Source organism: Colobus angolensis, unplaced genomic scaffold, assembly GCF_000951035.1.
Source record: "Colobus angolensis palliatus isolate OR3802 unplaced genomic scaffold, Cang.pa_1.0 Scaffold2, whole genome shotgun sequence".
NCBI lineage: Eukaryota > Metazoa > Chordata > Mammalia > Primates > Cercopithecidae > Colobus > Colobus angolensis.
This window is the reverse complement of record NW_012115154.1, coordinates 23,669,105-23,676,896: the sequence shown is the minus strand read 5'-3', so window position 1 is coordinate 23,676,896 and position 7,792 is coordinate 23,669,105. Positions and strand designations below refer to the sequence as shown.

Here is a 7,792-nt window from a genome sequence, read left to right as displayed (position 1 = left end):
ACAGGGAAAAACATTCACGATGCAAATGCAATATTGTTTATGATCCGTTGGAACATTATTTCCCTAGCGTGAGCCCTGTTAAACACAGCCTTACTGTGCCTCAGGCAACGAGGCACATATGGCTCTAAACTCCTATTACAACTGAGAGCAGAATTGAGGTCTGATCTGATCATCGCCCTGCTGCTGGGGAAGTTTAATGATAGCTAGAGATGCTTAGTGTCTAATCTGTTGTGTCAGAATTGTGGTTCCCAAGGTCACAAATGCTGCAGCGTTGCAGCCTGCAGAATATAGCGTGTCACGTGGCATGACAGATCGTGAGAGCAGCTATGTTCCGTCTAAGAAAGACCCTCTCATACCAGGCTTTGTTTTCAGTGGCTTTAGTTCAAGGACAATTGGTGCAATACTAGGGTTGGAAGTGTTCTTGTAGCTCACTGCATAATATCCCCTCATTCGGTGGAAAAGTGGAGTCCTGGGGTCGTTGTGACTTGCTTCACGTCAGTCCATTATTGATGTGTCAGAAACACGTTTTACTGGCTGTCCACTGTGTGCCAGACTGGAAGTTATGTTCAGTGCCAAGGTCCAGGGAGAGTGGTGCCCACCCCAGCCCAGGGAGCCCCTCTATGGAGGGTTGGTGGGTGGGGGGTTCCGATAGAAGCTGGAGGTGCTGGAGCAGGGCTCAGACTCACACGGAGGGGCAGGACAGTGCTCTGGGAAGTCTTCCTGGAGGAGCTAATCTTGACTAAGTCTTGAAGGACTAGAAACTGCTGGGAAGGGTGGCTCAGCCTTTCAGACTGAGGGCAGCCTGTGCACAGAGGTGCAGTGCATGTATGGAGCTCTGAGCAAGGTGCCCAGAGGATGGCGCTGCTGTGCTGCAGCCAGGGGCCCCTCGTGCAGGGCTTTTTTGCCGATGCGCAGGATAACCCTTGGGGTCCCTCTTCCACTGTCCTGATAGGTAGCATTCAGCTTCCTTCTTTCCATACGAATCTCCTTTATCCTCAAGGCAATGTGGGAACCTTTGGTAGAACTTGGCCTTTGGGTCTTTGGGTCATATTTGGGTTGGTTTTTAGCAGCATCACTGTGGAGAAAGTTCTGGAGAGTCTAGAGTGGGGAGAGGAGCCTGGAAGATGGGTCTGCAGTTGTTCAGAGGAGGGAGGAAGATGGGGGTGAAGAGGAGGTGAGTTGGGAGGTATTGAAAGATTCAGTGGTTGAATGGAGGGATCAGGGAGGGTGTGGTATATGGTCACTCCCGAAGCTCTCCCGGGTTGCAGCTCCATGCCTGGTGCCCTCCCAGGCTGGGGCTGCTGGCTCTACTGTACTGGAGTCTCGTGGGCACTCCTGCCCTCAGAACTCCACTGGACATTGCCCTGGTGGGAACTCTCTGAGGTGGCCCCACCTCTGTGTCAGTTATCTCCCTGGGTGCTGGGGCTCTCCAGGCCATCCTGTGAAATCTGGATGGAGGGAGCCAGGTCCCCACAGCTCCTATGGAGAGGGCACTGCATAGATGCTGCCAGAGTTTACTGCTTGTGACTTCCAGAGGGGTGGGCTGAGCTGCACCTGGGCCTGCTTGAGCCACACCTGGGGTGGCCAAGGAACACTGCATTGGAATGTGGGCAGCAGAGCCTTGAAATCATTCTATCCCCAAGGCCCTAGCACTCTGGGCCTGTGACAGGCAGAGCAGCCCTGAGGAGCTCCGAAGTTCTTGGGGTCACTCTTCCACTGTCTTGATGAGCAGCATCCAGCTTCCTTTTCTCCATATCAATCTCCTTATCAGCGGTTGTTTGGCTTGATTTTTTCCCCTAAACATGCTTTTTTGCTCTGTACATGGCCAGGCTGAGGATCTTCCAAATGTTTAGGTTCTCTTCCCTTTTGATTATAAATTTCATCTTTAATTAATTTCTCTCTTCTTTCATTTTACTATAAGCAGTCAAGAGAAGCCAGGCTGCACCTTCAACACTTTGCTTAGTTATTTCTTCTGCTGAATACCTTATTTCATTGTTCACAAATCCATCCTTCCACAAAGCACTAGGAATGAACACAATTCAGCCAAATTCTTTGCCACTTTATAGCAAAGATGGCCTTTCCTCCAGTTTCCAATAACATGTTCCTCACTTCTTTCTCAGACTGCACCAAAATGGCCTTTACTAACCATATTCCTACCAACATTCTCATTCTGACCTCTTATCAAATCTTGAGGAAGATTGAAGTTTTCTCAGAGGCTCTCCTCTTCTTCTGAGCCCATACCTGAATTGTCCTTAATGTTCTGTTCACAGCAATGTAGGCTTTTTCTAGCAGGCACCTCCAAACTCTTCCAGCGTCTACCCGTTACCTAGCTGCAAAGCAGCTTTCACATTTTTAGGTATTTGTTATAGCAATATCCCCACTCGTGGTACCAATTTCTTTCTTAGTCTCTTCAGGCTGCTATAACAACATACCTTAGATTGGGTAACTTAAAAACAATAGATATTTAATGCTCACTATTCTAGAGACTGGGAAGTCCAAGATCAAGAGCCATGAAGCTTCAGCATCTAGTGAGGGTTGGTTTCTTATAAAGAGTGTCTTCGATGTGCTCTCCCATGGTGGGAGGGGTGAATACATTCTCTTGGGCCTCTTTCATAAGGGCACTAATTCCACCAGTGCTTTGCCCTCATGAATAATCACCTCCCAAAGGCCCCACTTCTTAATACCATCACATTTGGGCTTAAGTTTCACCATGTGGATTTTGGGGGGATACAAATATTCAGACCCTCAAAGTCACCTTCCCTGAAGTGCAGCCTTTTCTACACCTGTCCTCTGCAAGTGCCCCTTTCCTGGCCTGTCCCTCCTTATGCCAAAAGGGGAAGATTGCTCCTTCGCCTTCTCAGTTGAATTCATTCTCCAGGGCTTTGCTATTCCATGGGCCCCCTTCAAGCCTGGCAGTCGCCTGTGCAAATGGGGCATGCTGAGACCTCCCTGCACTCTTCTTGGCTAGCCCAGGCACCCAATTTGCCTGAGGACCCCCTCAGGAAAAGGGGCTCACTTCTTGTCTGCACAGGGAAGGCAACATGGAACAGAAAGGAGGCCGCAGCGTTTCTCTGCACTTGCACAGATGTTGGCGTGGCTACTAGACACACAGGCCTTCATTCTTACACTCGTTTATTTAAAGCGAGTGATTATTGTTGGTTATGCTCAGGGGCAAAAGGGCCACGTGATCCTGCCCACGAGGTTTTCAATCTAAGTAAAAGAGACAAAACAATTCAATGAAAGAAAAATATATATCCCGGTAAATGAGTCGGTGGTTTAAACCTCAGAGGGGTGAGGTTATTGGCTTTTTCTCTTCTTATTCATTCTTTTTTGCCCAGAGGGTAAACTTTCAACAGTACCTTTCCTCAAAAACTCCTTAAATGTGAGATGCCACGTTAATACAAATTTATGGTATCCATTTAAGATGGGATCTAGCAATGTCACGTGGAAAAGGCTGCCCAGCATTGAGACTGGTTTGGCCTGAGAATCTGAGGCTCTGGCCACCCTGTCTTGGTGGATTTCAGGGGCCAGCTCTGAGGCTGCAGGTGGTTGTGGACTCTGGCCCGGTGCCGCTAGCGTGTCCAGTACCCACCGCCACCCTTGCTGCGTGTTGCTTCCAGGCAGTTGTGACTCCTGCCCTGGGAAGCTGAGGCATCAGATTCTTTGCTTTGGAATTTCAGACCCTCCCTTTGTGTTGCCTCCTCCCACCCACAGGTTGCATCAGAATGTCGAGCTCTGCAGGTGCCAGCACACTGGAACACACGCTTGGGTTGGCGGGTGGTTGGAGGAGAGTGAGCTGTGCTTTTTCATCCCCGCATCTCCAGTGCCCAGCATGGAGAAGGGATGTGATCAATATCTGTTGGAAATGGAACAAGCCTCAGGATAAACAGCCCCATCCTGGGATGCGCCATACAGTGGTCATTGTTCTAAAGGCTCGGTGAGTGCAGTCAGGTTATCCTTACCTTGAAAGTTACTTACCCAGTACAGAAAAGCAGACTTTCCCCCAGTACAGAAAAGCAGACTTTCCTTCCTGTGCCCCCTCCCAGAACAATAGGCAGGTGCCCGGTAGTGCAGTTAGCAGAAGGCAGTTCTGCAGTTTCCCAGGAGGGACCCATCTCTCTCCCCAACTTAGCAGTTTTATCTTCACCAGCTCCTGGACATCTGGCCAGAATGACGCCAAGGAATTTTCATCTTGCACAGTATTCAGGTCAACTGTTTGGGGTCATGGGCTCTCATATGCCTCCAGACAAGCTTGCTGGAGTCTTTCCTTGGGTGGACAACTCAGGCTGAACGAAAGAGGCCTTCGTTTAGCCTATTCCCCGTGACTACATGCACAGCAGAATGTGAGCAAGTACTACCCCAGGAAAATGACCGCAGATGGCAGGTGTGGTCCAGGCTCTCGTCTGGTGGATAGAGGACCCTGGCTTGTGTTTGTGTGTTGATCTCTGTGTTATGCAGTAGTTTTGGTACAGGATCCTAAGTACCCCTTGCACCACCCTGCGGATGGAAAGCGTTGTTAATCCACTTACAGGTGAGCAAATGGAGGACTGTAGAGACTTAGTGACTTATCCTTGGCCACACAGCCTACATGCAGGTGGAACTGAGGCTTGAATCTTGGTCTTCTAATGCCAGATATTCCTCCCCTCCGAAACCACACGCATAGAATAACCGTGATGATGACTGTAAATGTCATCGCAATGTGCCTGGGCCTCTTTGGAAGGGGTAGAGACTATGGTTTTATATTCAGAAACTTGAGTACACGAGCAGTGCACTTGTTTGAGACGTTTATGAAACTTTCTCCACACATGCGTTCCTGTTCTCGATCCTGAAAGGCAGCTGGTCCCAGCGGCTTTTACCAAGCAGGTGCAAGAGGTCCCAGGTCCGCCTGGAGGAGTCATCTCCATGGGAGTTGGGGTGTCTGAGGCTTTGCTGGGATGGGAGTGCAGACTGCAGGCCCCCCACTATCCTGGGAATCAGCCTCACAGTCTCTTCCTCTCTGTGCCGCAGAGGCTCAGGGCTTCCCCAGAGTTCCCAGCCTGCCACATAACCTGATTCTGTTCTCCCAGGCTGCTCCTAAACATGCCTGGGACACAGGTGTCTCCTTGGGCTGCATCCCAAGCATCCCTGGGAGGAAGGCGCACCGGGCCTGGCTCTCTACTCAGAACTTGGGAAAGGGAAAATGCAGAGAGCACAGGGTCCCTTCGCCCTCCACCACCTGCTCTGCTGCAGAGGCTGCAGCTCCACGTCATGGAGCTTGGCAAAGTCATCGCGCACCACCCAGCTCCACAAGTGTAGCTGAGAGTGGCAGTGGCTGGGGGCTCTCCACGGAGCCCCCAAACCAGGCCTTGTCACGGGACTGATGGGCGCCTCTTGGCCACCACCTTACTTCCTGGCCCTGTTCTGCCCTGGCCTCCTCGGCCTCTCTCCTCTTCAAACCGCCTTTCAGAGGCCACCGCTCTTTCCTCCGCCCACTTTTGCCATTCAGCAGAGGCCCCGCCATCCCCAGGCAAGCTCGGGGTGGGGGTCCCAGAGCCCCAGAGCCAGAGAGCCTGGAGTGTGATGTCCAGAGGCAGGAGAAGGGGCCCCAGCCCAGGAGGGAGTGGGAGCGATATGCCTGTGCTCGGCCTTGTGTGCTGTGGGCCCGCAGCTGCTGGGTGGCACGGCCCAGGGTGGGGACTGAGCATCCTTCCTCAGTCACTGATTCCAACGCCAGTCTCTCCTGGAAACACCCTCCAGACACACCCAGACCTGAGGCCTCACCAGCTACCCAGGCCTGCCTTCCCCGGTCAAGTAATCACCTAAAGTTCACCTTCACATCCTGTTTTACAGATCGGGGAAACTGAGTCTCAGAAGGGCTAAGTCACGGACCCAGTCGGTCTCTATCAGGAGCAGGCAGGCCTGCATGGCCAGGCGGCTGGGGCCAGGTGCTGCTACTCCCTCCATCCTCATTGCAGGGAGTAGGTCAGAGGCATTGGACCAGCCTCACTGGGGACTGGAGCCCATAGCTTGTCTTGCTGGCAAGTGGGCTTGAGAGGAGGGATGTGAAGGGGACAGTGCAGCATTTTCCTCAGAGCTGGGTACCCTGCCCGGCCCCACCAGGCCCTGGAATCACTATCGGCAGATAGAAGGGACCATGGCTATTTAAATTCTATGCTCATCCCGGCCCAAACGATGCTGCACTGATGCTCAGGTAAAGGGTTGGCTAAGAAGGGGGACAGGCCACCCACAGTGCCACATGGTGTGGCTTGGACGCACCTGTCATTCTGAGGACCCTGCCCCTCCTCAGCCCTGCAGAGCCTCATGATGCTGCCCCAAGCAGAGGAAGCAGCAGCCAGAGTCCCTAAGGGGGTGTTCAGCGGCTTCAGTGGATGCTGGGATGGGGTCTGTCTGGGCAGTATAGGGGTTCCCCTGGCCTTCCTGTGGTGTCTCAGCCTGGATCTGCCCAGGGGGCTGAAGCTTGGAACGGCCACCAGGGTAGGTGCTCCACAGTGCTGGGCAGGACTGAGCCTGCCTCTGGGGAGGACCACAGACAACCAGGGGACAGCACAGGCCTAAAAGTCTGGGCCAGCAGATGGGGAAGAGTGGGTGACACCAGTGCCTCCAGGTAGCGTCAGCTGTGTGACTCACTTGACACAGGCCATGGACTTGGAGTGCCCGCCCAGGCTGACCCTGGTGAATTGCAGAGTTTTGTAGAATGCGAGCCCAGCCCAGCAGTTCATGCCTTCTTGCTAAGCTGCTCTGTACACTGAATGAGAGGGCTGGAGTCGCTCAGCTCCTTCCACGTTTAGTCCCCTCTGATTTCCTGTGGCCACAGAGTAAAACAATCTGTCAAAATGTTTTTCTTCTCTGTTTTTCTGTTTTGTGCAACAGAAAAGCCCAGAGGAGAAATGAGGATGCAAAGAGAAAGAAAACCAAACCCAAAACCCCCCAACCAGAGAGCTGCAAGGGTACCAGGGAGAGGGAGCGTCTGGGACGGAGAAGAGCGCGCTTTTCCGAACGCCTTACTCCGGGCTGGGGCTGTTTTCTGCAAGCCCGTGCGGTGCACGTGAGGAGGCTTTTCCTGCCGTGGTGAAATCAAACCCACCTAAGGCGTGAGTCCTCCAGACTCTCCTCCTCACCTGGGCAGCTTGGCACCGGCCACCTGTGCCTTGCCCGGAGAAACTCCAAGTGTTCCTGACTTCAAGGGTCGGAGGTCTGTTTGCTCGGGGCTGGTTGGTAAAATCGAACGGCGAATGAAAGCTAGAGCTTCTGAAACACATGAAGCAGGCGGAAAGCTTCAGACTCCCCTCTGGAAGGAGAGGGCTCCCTGTCCGCGGGAAGAAAGTCTTTTTTTAAGCTCTGTCAGTAGCTCAAAATTAGGCCATGTTTTAGTCGGCTTCATGTTTGCACTACGGCTTTCATATAAAAATGTTTGCTTTTCCTACAATTAAAAATACCCTTCTTTTCATTTGTTTGTATATAGGAAATATATTCAAAAAAGGTACAAAATGTCTATAGCAAAAATTCATTTCCCTTTTTTGTTTCCACTTTGAAACTGCCACCCAGTGAGCATCAGACCCCACAGGTTTAACCTATTTATGCCTAGTGTTCCATTATTGGAACGCTAAGCTTGTGGGACTTACTTATAGCCTACTGCTCAAGGTCATTGTCAAGGTCTGATTTTTCACACACAAAAAACTTGCGACCTCTGGCATAAATGGGTTAAGGGTAGGGTCCCAGCAAGACGGCCTCTGCTTCAGATGCCACCTCCAAGTGGGGTCCCCAGGCCACCTGCACCTCTGACCAACTTGCT

The 7,792-nt window shown here is 52.0% G+C and overlaps 1 protein-coding gene across 1 annotated transcript in view; it reads left to right on the top strand.

The window, feature by feature from the left end:
• Positions 1-7,012: 7,012 nt before the first annotated feature.
• CNPY1 (canopy FGF signaling regulator 1) overlaps positions 7,013-7,792 on the top strand; it is a 106,733-nt gene continuing 105,953 nt past the window's right edge. The window contains exon 1 of the mRNA XM_011941539.1: positions 7,013-7,167. The gene's annotated coding sequence lies outside the window, so the exon portion shown is untranslated. The remainder of the gene's footprint in view (positions 7,168-7,792) is intronic.